General features: G+C 31.8%; 1 non-coding gene across 1 annotated transcript; it reads right to left on the bottom strand.

Annotated features, from left to right (window-relative positions):
• Positions 1–10,682: 10,682 nt before the first annotated feature.
• TRNAL-AAG (transfer RNA leucine (anticodon AAG)) lies at positions 10,683–10,764 on the bottom strand. The gene has a single exon. It is a non-coding gene; the product is annotated as a tRNA-Leu (tRNA).
• Between the last annotated feature and the right edge of the window lie 709 nt (positions 10,765–11,473).

The raw sequence follows: 11,473 nt of genomic DNA, 5'->3' as shown, positions 1-11,473 counted from the left end.
GAAATCTCAGTCAAGGGAAAAGTCCTCCTTGGGGGAATTACAAAGTTTCAGGGAAGAAATGAGGTCACCTTTAATTTAGCTGTTAAATGTTTAGTTTAAAAAAAAAAAAAAAAAAAAAAAAAAAAAAAAAAAAAAAAAAAGAACCTTTTTATTCAAGTTTTGGTATTTACCAACATTTTTTATACTTTTTGTTGTTTAATTTATAAAACACATTTGAAAATAATCTAAATCTAAATGCATGTATACAAATGTTGAAATGGCGGGGGCGGAATGGTCTAGTAATTGCGAAATGGATGCATGGGGAAAAAATAGTTGAGAACACTTGCCCTATGATCATTTGGCCTTCTTCAGTGGGGATTCACGGAGGTGTAGTTCCTTTCCTTTTTAATAGATTGGTGTCACGAAATAACAGCAACTGCAGCTAAGCGAGCAAATATTGAGGTCCTTCATACTGATGGTCATGCACATAAGAAGAACAAGCATTCTCCACACACGGGGAAAATGAGGAGCGACATCATACGTGGCGTGCCATACAGTGCGCACTGTATGGCAAGTGCTCAAACTGATGTCCAAGCATTGCGGTCTCAGCCCATTAAGGCAGCAACTAATTACATCAACGCACATAGTTCGCATCTATGCCTTATAGCTCCACCAGCTAGCTAACACCAGTATGTCAAATAATGTGCTGCTAATAAAAGTATTGAGACTTTATGGCGGCTTTGTTCACTGTTCTGCGGAAACATTGCTCCATATGCGCTTACAATAAAAAAAATCATGCGGAGTAACTGCTTAGGCAAACATGTTACTATTCCACATGTCCTGGGTTCTGTCCTTGACATGAGCACAGCGTAAAGAGGAAATGGATCTTCTCCGGTGCGAACTGTGGACAAATGTCAATAACATCTTTAAGGTAAGAAAAACGATAGGACTATTCTCTTATACAATACATGAAGAGAATGGGGGCAGCTATTTATTACAGCTAGCACATTTTGTGATTTTCTTGTCCTTCGAGTTAACACAATCTGTTCCTAGAGATATGAAGATCGTAGCATATTTATTCATAGTTAAATAGAGCGGTCTATTGCCCGAAGAATTTCTGGAACAGTTCAAAACATGAGTTCTGCCACTTGAAATCATGCCTTCATCTCTGGAATCAAATCACAATAAGAGTCTAAAATTTGAGGATGATGGTAAAGGGTGTTGCCAGTTTCATCAACTTAAGAAATGAGCCATACATTGCCTTACGTGCAACCGAGAATTATCCCGCAAAATAATATACGAACATTCTGCAGAAAATGTCGCCTCTTTTTCTGCAGCTATGATTGCAGGTTAAGTTTCAAAAACGAATAGCAGTATTGAACACTGAGGGTATGCCCTCGAGATAGGCTACGCATTAAGAGATCGCTATCTGCCATTGTCGCATGAAGATGAATCTTTGATTGTCACGATGACCCGCAATGTTGTTTGATTAACGTTTTAGTCTTAACTCATATGATCTAGCCAATGTATTACCTAGTTTAATGGAGAGCATAAAGAAAGCCTCATATTAGAACCTATAACGCTCCAAAGTGGCTATATTTTAACATGGCCACATCTGCATTTCTAATTATTCTGCTTTTCTTGTTCTTGTTTCAAAAGCATCATTACACAGCTTTAGAGCTCCAGGTCATATAGGCAGCACATGCACATAACGTTGAAAGAGAGAATTCATTTATTACGAAGAAGGCTAGGTACGGAATTGAAGTGCGATATAAGTCAGAAATATTGGTTTTGTTTCATGACGTACATTGATTTCATGACGTATCATGTTGGTTTTGTTTCATTTGTTTCATGATACACAACATTGTTGCTACTTTTAATGTTCCACCTATACGTAAGATATCTGTTATCATTTCGATGTTAATTATAAAAACAATCTTAAATGTTGCTTAAACTATTTGTCTTTTATATATTAGGCAGTACGTACTTATCTGTGCTCTCAAATAGCTGTATTCTTTCTCTGCCTGAACTAATTTTGTAAATAAACCAGTGCTTGAGAGAACGCTGCTTTATTTAGAAAATAAAAGAGAAAAACTATTTGACCTTTACAGCTTCAAATCTGGAGTAAAGCAAAGGTTGAAAAGCGAGATATATTTTAATATTATAAGAGAACCTGTTTTATATTAAATTTATTCTGACAGGAAACGTCAAAACGTTATATGATATGCAATGAGTGTGCTCCGCGAATGGGGACTAGACACCTATCTGTGTTTTCTTTGCAATCTTCTTATTTAAAGACTAAGGTGAATACGAGATATGAATAATATAAAGTTTATGAAACTGTTTCTTATTCATTGGCATGAAATTGGAATTATTTTTTTAAAAGAATTTTTAGGGCAATATTCAGGCACAATTCTTTACTCGAGAAAAATCGAGATTTTGAAGTTAACAGAGATATTAACAAAGACTTTTAAAAGGTGCTAAGTTCATCTACTGTTTTATTTATCATCTAAACGATAGCTCGTTAGTGAAAAGAATATTGGAAAATATCTCTGATGTTTTAAAGATGCATTAATGCTTGTAGAAGTAACTTACTAACATGCAGAAAAAATGGGTGTATCTTTATTTTCTTTGACCAGCTTCTATAGTTACAAACAGTTTCAAGAACTGACAAAAGAATTTTTTTTTTAATCGACACGCTTTTAAAAAGAATTTCTTTTGTGAACTACTGAATTAAGATTAGTTTTTGTAAAAAGGTGAGTTGAAAGTAAAGCTAAAAATACGAATGAATCTTTTCATTCGAAAAAAAGTTTCTTCCTCCTCCCATGCGTAGGGGGAAAAAATAAGAAAGAAAACGGGGGAAAAAAAAAAGATCTTTTGAACGTATTTGAAATCTTCAGAAGCTTTTTTTAAAAAAATTTTGAAGCAATTTTTTAATAATTATAACGAGACTTATTGTAAAGCTGAAATAAAATTACGGAAGTTTATGAGGATAGTATTTTAATGCTTTCTTCGCCCTTTATTTTATTTTTTAAGCGTTTCAATAAAATTAATTTTACTGAAATAATTGCGAGCACGAAATTTTTCTACATGTATTTTACGTGTAATGAAGAAGGTATTTAGTTTACCGTAATATACTTTGGGGAAAATGTCCTGTCCAGGTTAAAGAGGAGATACTTCGCAAGTCAGATTTTCTCGTAACTTGGATCCCTGATGAATAATGCATTTTCGATAATAATAATAATAATGCAACAATAATAATTAGGCTATAATGATTTATATGTGGTAATGATATTATAATACTGTGTAATAATAATAGTGATAATATATAGGCCTATATAATAATAATATGATAACGTATCAAACACTAAGTTACATAATTGTTTTCTAATGCAAACAGAAAGAATGTGAATATTGCAATCTGAAAATTTCAAATTAGAAACTTGCATTGTAAGTTTTCTTTTAAATTTCATAAAATATTTGAAATATAAAAATCATAAATTTTTAAAAGTTGCAAGGATGCAGTTTTTTAAAGTTTATGATTTTAATGGGGCAAAAGTGGTTATCAAAATTTGCAACCTCCAGCTCAAAATCCGAAACAATTTTAGCCTAAACACTTATGATTAGCCTACTATTTTGAAAATTAATTCCCAGGAAATTCCAAACATAAAATATAAAATCGTATTTTTAAAATGAGCTGTTCAATATAACAGTGCCAGTTGGTAAGAAAAAATTATTTCATTGTAAATTAACGTAACTTAGAGACTTGTCCTTTAATTTAATTACAGAAAATTTTATATTTAGGTTGTGGCTGTGCAATTACACTGATTCACTTAATTTAATTTAATTACAGAAAATTTTATATTTAGGTTGTGGCTGTGCAATTACACTGATTCACTTAATTTAATTTAATTACAGAAAATTTTATATTTAGGTTGTGGCTGTGCAATTACACTGATTCACTTAATTTAATTTAATTACAGAAAATTTTATATTTAGGTTGTGGCTGTGCAATTACACTGATTCACTTAATTTAATTTAATTACAGAAAATTTTATATTTAGGTTGTGGCTGTGCAATTACACTGATTCACTTAATTTAATTTAATTACAGAAAATTTTATATTTAGGTTGTGGCTGTGCAATTACACTGATTCACTTAATTTAATTTAATTACAGAAAATTTTATATTTAGGTTGTGGCTGTGCAATTACACTGATTCACTTAATTTAATTTAATTACAGAAAATTTTATATTTAGGTTGTGGCTGTGCAATTACACTGATTCACTTAATTTAATTTAATTACAGAAAATTTTATATTTAGGTTGTGGCTGTGCAATTACACTGATTCACTTCCACGAGTTTTTCAGCAAATCTTTTTTCAAGTGTCAATACTTTTACGTTTTACTACTAGAGGACATCAGATTCATTAACTGAAATCAATAAATATCTCTTCAAGATGTTTAAAAACAAACTCTTGCTAAACTTTTGATAAAAAAATAAGAGAAATTAGAACTGATATTCAAAATAACTGTTATAAATGAGTTTACATCTTGCTTATCATGAAGACCATTTTGAGGCAAGAAGTTTCACTATTATTAATCAAATTATGATCATGAAGAACATTGTGTTAGTAGGTTTGCTTATTACCACAGCATACGCTAAGCAAACGAGGCAAACGGGTGTAAAATAATAAGTAACGAATATCGAAAAGTGAAAAATGAAGTGAATAAAATGGCAATAAATATGCAAATGTTATATGTGGGCTTCTGAAATAATGTTCAGCGCGAAGAAATAATGAAAATTAGCAAACTGTCGCTCCAGCTCTCAAAGTCTCAACTCTGTCATCCTAATTAAGTAATTATTATTTCTCTGAAGTTTATTCATAAGTACGGAGTGGCGTAAGTCATATCGTTCTTAACCGGTGACTGCGTTCATTTAAGTTAATTTTCAAACTTAATCTGTCTTTCATTACAAGGAGGAAGATGCGGTCATTTAAATTCTTGATATTGAAGTAAATTACTATGAAAGGTTTCCATTTAAATTACTGTATTTTTGAAATATATGCATACAATCGTAAGTAAAAGAGGAATTCTGATTTGAATGTTGATATTTTCCTTGTTTTAAAAAAAGGAGAAGTATTAATTATAACTCACTTACGTATGATTTAAACGTGTGTGTGATGATCCAATTCTCATTTAAATATGGAAAGTTTACAACCGCAAGAATAGACTGCTTTCACCCTATAGAAATCTCTACTATTTTAAAATACTTTCATGCAAGGATTAAAATCATTACCTATCTATTTTCATGTGATTATGCATTACATAATAAAGAAAAAAAAGAAGAAATTTATCACTTGGATCAGCCCTTCCCATGAAATTTACTTAAATTCTGAAATGCGTTTTGCATAAAAATAATTGAAACATAAAATGCAATTTTATGTCCTAAATATATTTTACATCAAAAGACGTAAAATATGCGACTATTTTCAGACATGATTCAGTTAATTGCAGTGGTTATGGCTTCCTCTCAAGCTGAGCATCTGTTCTATAATAATTGTGAAAAATTTCATTTACCTCGCATTCACATTATCGTGGGGGAAACCAACCATGCAGGCAGCCCGTTCGCTTATCTTAGAACCAAAGCAGGTTGAACTCCCAGTATTCAGTAGTTTTAACCACATGGCCACTGGTGCGGGCCTTACGAAGACTGAAGTAAGATATAGCTGATAAGATTTTAAATGATTCTTCAAGAAAGGTATTTTGCAATTTTTGAGTGCGGCAGCGGATGTTTTGATCTAGCAAAATGCATTTGCCTAATGTGTCCCAAGTATGTTCCATCGGATTCAAATCCAGGAAGCATGCGCGCCATATTATACGCTGTATTAGTTCTTCTTAAGTCAACGGTTTAGAAATCGTGCTCGATGAGTTTCGACGTTGCCATGCATCAAAAATATTAAATCGCAGATAATAACAGCATAAGGCACTGCCATAGGTTTAATAATTTTCTTCTTGTAACTCTGAGCAGTCAGGGATGCATTCCGAACGACGTACAATTCCATACTCCCACATATGTTTATTACTGCTGATATAGGGGCACCGTTTCCAGTAAAATACAGTATTTTATTGACATTTTCTTCAGACTAGAAGTCTTTCAAATACCCACCTTTAGGCTAAGTCTGAATTCGTCGAAGAAGAGAATTTTGCTACACTTTGTAAGTTCCTAGTCACAGTGACCTTAAGACCAATGTGCTGAATGTGCTGTGCAATGGACGGATGTTGCTGGAATTCGCATGTATAATGTTGTTCAAAATCAATATACGTTTTTTTGAAAATGTTAAGATCGGTTCTATATTGGTTATAAATCAAAGGCATCATTTAAGTGAAAGGGAAAAGTAATGTTTAATTGGTAGACTAGATGTGGAAGCAAATGAGGTTATCCAAGTCTGAATATTAACCGTTAAACTGTCATATTAAGAACTTGGCACTGACTTTTAAGAAGAGAATCAGTTAGTGGATAGCCTGGTCAAGGGCGACCATGAGCAACAACTGCATCCAAGGACCATTTTCTCTGTTATTGTCGGCTCGAAGAAATCGTGAGCTCGACTCAGCCATTCTGCTGCTGTATGAAGGCTTCACGAGGTTAGATTTCAAACTAAAAAACCGGTGGTTTACGCCCTATTCCATTGATTTCCTAAAGCAGTCCGTTTAAAGTGGTATTGCTGTAATGCCTAATGGAGACAAGAAGAATATGAGACCGTACACTGTTTCTTGACGAATTTAGACATTTTCTGAACTCTGATTCTAGACATGCATAGATCTAAAGAGGGCGAAAAACACACAGCGTGCTTTCTCTTGTTCATGAAACATTCCGTTTCCACGGAAGCGATTTCATGGTTTCTTGGGGAATCATCAAAAATGACTGCCCCGAACTGTGTTTCTTTGATGGAAGCTCTGAAAAGTCACAGATGTGTGAATAAGCTCTTGGAAAGGTGTAAGGCTGTTAAGGAGTTCTGATGGTTCGGATGTTTTTGGTAAGGAATGACAGTGCTCATCCGCATGGAGCATCTTTGATCTCACATGCTTAGAAACAAAAGATATTACGCAAATAGACTGGGCAGCTTACTCAAAAGTCGTAAACCTAACTGAATATGCAATAACTGAATATGAAAGTAGTAAGCTGCATAACTGAATATGAGCGAGCTGCAGAGCAAAATTTTGAAGTTCTGTGCATCCCTGAAAAGCAAATGTATAAAAACATTTCACTATGAATGAAATCAGTTCATTCTTTTCACGCAACAACCTACTCGTAAATTTTTTTCTTTTATTGCCAAATCAGGAAACAAACAGTTTTGACACTTCAGGTTAATACGTATATGTATGACTTCATGATTTAAATTTAATGTAATATAACAACATTTTTTCATTATCAGGAAAAAAATTAACGTGGTGTTATTGTGTCAGTTATACTAACCTGAAACAATAAAAAATGCCAACAGCAGTTGTTTATTTTAATTACACATGCAATCGCGTGCTTTCTTCAGCGTCAGAATATGATCTTAATAATATGTTTAAAGTTTGGCAAAGCTATTTTCAGTCCAAAGGGGCTTTTTCTCTGAGGGACTATTGTTTTCGCTTTGCGATTTTACGTCGAATCACTCTGAATGTCCGTTTCACTTTTCAAACTGTTGCCACCAAATATTATCCCCCTGTATTATATTTGAAGAAATTAAATAATGAAAAATTTGCATAAATACATGTATGTTTCTCCCATTGTGATAAAACAACGGTACCTAGAGCCATCCAATTTTGAATGACGTAATTCTACTGCGAATATGGGCATCTGGAAGCCCAAATTGGAAATCTGGAATATCTATTATTATCGGTTTCATATTTTGTAAAACATTAACGAATTTTTGATTAACAAAGTCAAGAATTTCAAAGCGAGCAATGGAAACGTTGTACAGAAAAAACATTTTTATCTCCAGCGCGTGAGACTGTGTATCGGAAATTCTAAAGATATGCTCAATTTAAAATTATTTTGCGATATTGCTCTTGAAAGGAATTTTATGGTTTAAGTGCGAAGAACATGATATTTAATAAGTAAAGGTAACACACAAAATGTTAAAAAACGTCCCTTTGGACGCAATTTAAAATCTGAAACCTTTCAATTTTTTTTTCCTTTTTATTTCATATTTTGTAAAACTTACAAATTTTTTATTAACAAACTCTACGATTTGAAATTGAGCAGTGGCAACACTTTTCGAAATAAAGCAGATTTTTAGCTCCAGCGCACAAGACTGTTGCCACTCGGAAAAATGAGGGCGAAAATTAGCGTTTTCAGAGTTTTTAATTAATATCTCGGCTGATTAAAGTCATTCGAAGATGAAAATAGTCGAAATGCCTTCCCACGAATTTTTGGAATCGGGAATAATATATTTAATGTTTGGCAATGCTATTTTTACTTCATATTTTGTAAAACTTAGAATTTTTTTCAGAGTCGTAGCTAGGGTTTTCAGCGCCCAGGGACAACTGAAGATTTTGCGCCCCCTACTGCTTGCCAAGGATTGAAAACATTTAATTCCAAAATGTCGTAACATCAATTTGGCGCCCCTTGGATTCTGCGCCCGGGGACAGATGCCCCCCTTGCCCCCCTCTAGCTACGCCCCTTATTTATATATTTTTTTTATTAAGAAACTGTACGATTTGGAAGCAAACAGTGGCAACACTTTTCGAAGTAAAGCAGATTTTTAACTTCAGCGTGCGAGACTGTTGCCACTCGGAAAAATGAAGGCCAATATTAGCTTTTTAAAAGCTTTTGATTAATATCTCGGCTAATTAAAGTCATACGAAGATGACATTGGTCGAAATGGTTTCTTGCAAATGTTTGGAATCCGGCGGTACCTCCCCGTCGAACTGGGGAAAATAAAGCCGCAAACAGACAGACGCACACAGATTTTAATGGTATGGATTCCATTAATATGAAACTCGGAGTTATGAATACTGAAAGAATTGCATAAACGTAGAAAATCTGGATATTATAACATTATTTTAAACATATTAGTGCATATTAAGTAACAAATGAATTTATAATATGGAAAAGTAAATACTTGGCTATAAGAATAACATTTTAAAATAAACGTGCTCTTTAATTTTACTAGTGTAATAAAATTAATTCACCTCTTATATTTGTATAATAAATCTCTCATTAATCATGAAAATAAGAACTTAAATAATTATAGCGAAATTAAAAATAGGAAATGTTTATTTTCCCATCCAGTATGACATATCAAACAATTTGAGAACCTTCATGCTTTTAAATGAATTTATTTGTTAAGTCATAATTTTTTTACTAAGATATTAAATATTGATTTTGTTAATTTATTAAATATTGATCTTGTTAATTTATTAAAATCTGATTGTTAAATTTCAAAACTGTATACTAGTTTTTTAATATTTGGTTATTCGATGTAACTGAAATTACTTAATAATCTTTATAATTTTACAATGTTTTAATTGCCGCTGCTGTGAATCAAATACATTAGTTAAATTCATATGCATAAGAGAATTTTTATAAATATAGTATATTCATAAACTGTAAAAGATAAATTTTTTGTTTAACATAAAGTGAAATAGCGATTTCTAAAAATATATGTCACTTGTATAAAATATTAATAATCGTTACAGTAAATGATGAGATATTTAGTTTTACACAGCAGCTTTGTATTAATTATAAACATTATATATTTTAATAATCCAATAAATGTAGAATGCCATAAATTTATTATTCTATATGAATGCAATTTATTTATCATTAAGTTACACATAATATAAAAAATAATGAAAGGAAATTTAATAGCAGATGATACAGCATAGCTTTTAAAAATAAATCGTATAATTTTTTAATGCTAGTTTGCTATGGCATTATTCAATCATGTAAAAAAGATAAAAATGTAAGATTTTACCCTAGTTAAAAAACACTGTAAACTTTAAAAATATCAGAACAAAAATAAAATTAAGGATTTTTATTTTATTCAATTGCTTTAATTATGTTACTCGATTTCGAAGTTAAATTTTTAAAAAAATATAATTAAATGCTAAATAATTAAGCGTCATTTCACAAATAATACTGTGGTTTCTCAAGTTGATTATTATTATTATTATTTTAATTTGTTGCACATAAGCATAAGTGCACCTGTATAATTTTAAGAAAAATGTACTTCATCTTAACATTTTATTTCGGCTAAGGATTTTTGAAGCTTAAGGATATAATTTAAAGATCCGAATCAGGATTGATTTGAAATGGTATATAGAATTTATTCTTCTTTATTTATTTAAAAAAAAAAATACACATCAATTATTATTCTCCTCTAATTCGGAACGAAGCTTTATAGATGTGCATCTGAAGCAAGAGAAAAAATATTTATAAAAATGGTATTAAATTTATCACCTAGAAAGGTGTTCTATATAGAGTGCTAAACCGCAAAATTATTTCGGCCAAGGATTTTTGAAACTTAATGATATAATTTAAAGATCCGAATCAAAATTAATTTCAAATGGTATATAGCATTCATTAATTACATATCAGTTATTATTCTACTCTAATTCGAACGAAGCTCTATCGATGTGCGTCTGAAACAAGAGAAAAAAAAATGTGCTAAAATGGTGTTAAATCTACCATTAAACCGCAAAATAACTACCTGGCAGCGGTGGGATTCGAACCCACGCCTCCGAAGAGACTGGTGCCTTAAACCAGCGCCTTAGACCGCTCGGCCACGCTACCACAGTTATTAGGAGCGTAAATACCGTACAAAAGATTGGGCCATCTAGTAATGGCTTCCTTGTAGTTTCGGTTTGACGTTGCACGCATAATTCTAGCACATCCCAGTGACTTTAAATTCAATGAGGTTTTTTCTAGCAAATGTTTAAGCTACAATGTTTCATTTTAAAGTACTTTGAGTTTACTTTTAAGTTATTAAAATATAAGATCGTTGTTCAAGATGAGAATTAAAGCAAGGAAGGGGATAGATTGGATTTAAAAATTCGTTCCTTACATTCCCCCCTCCCCGATGGTGTAAAATAAATTTTCATCTCTCAATAACTGCAAGGATTTTTCGAGATTAAGGAGCTTTCTTATTTAATTATTTAAAGTAATACAAATTTAATAATTAAATATTAAATTATATACTTACTATGAATCTTCAATTCAAATCACTTTTAGTTTCAGGCAACATTTTAGTGCCCTAGACTTAGTCCCCCTATTTTAGCATATTAATAATTCAAAGTAAAATATATCGTTATTTAGTTGTCGCTTATGAAAACTAGCGCTTTCTGAAAAATCGGTGTCAGGCGTCTGCCTACGTCGTCGCCTATTTGGAACAGGTGCTTATCAGTTTATTTAATTAACATAATTGAAAAAAAAATTTTATCAGGATGCTTTTCTGAACTGAATGATTACAAAATTTCTGTTTTTTTTTTTTTTTTTTTTTTTT

The sequence above is a fragment of the Stegodyphus dumicola genome, chromosome 9, assembly GCF_044657685.1.
Source record: "Stegodyphus dumicola isolate Sdum_Otavi_A_Nest chromosome 9, ASM4465768v1".
In the NCBI taxonomy this organism is placed as follows: Eukaryota; Metazoa; Arthropoda; class Arachnida; order Araneae; family Eresidae; genus Stegodyphus; species Stegodyphus dumicola.
Note: the sequence above shows the minus strand (reverse complement) of the source record. Positions and strands in the feature narration are given on the sequence as shown.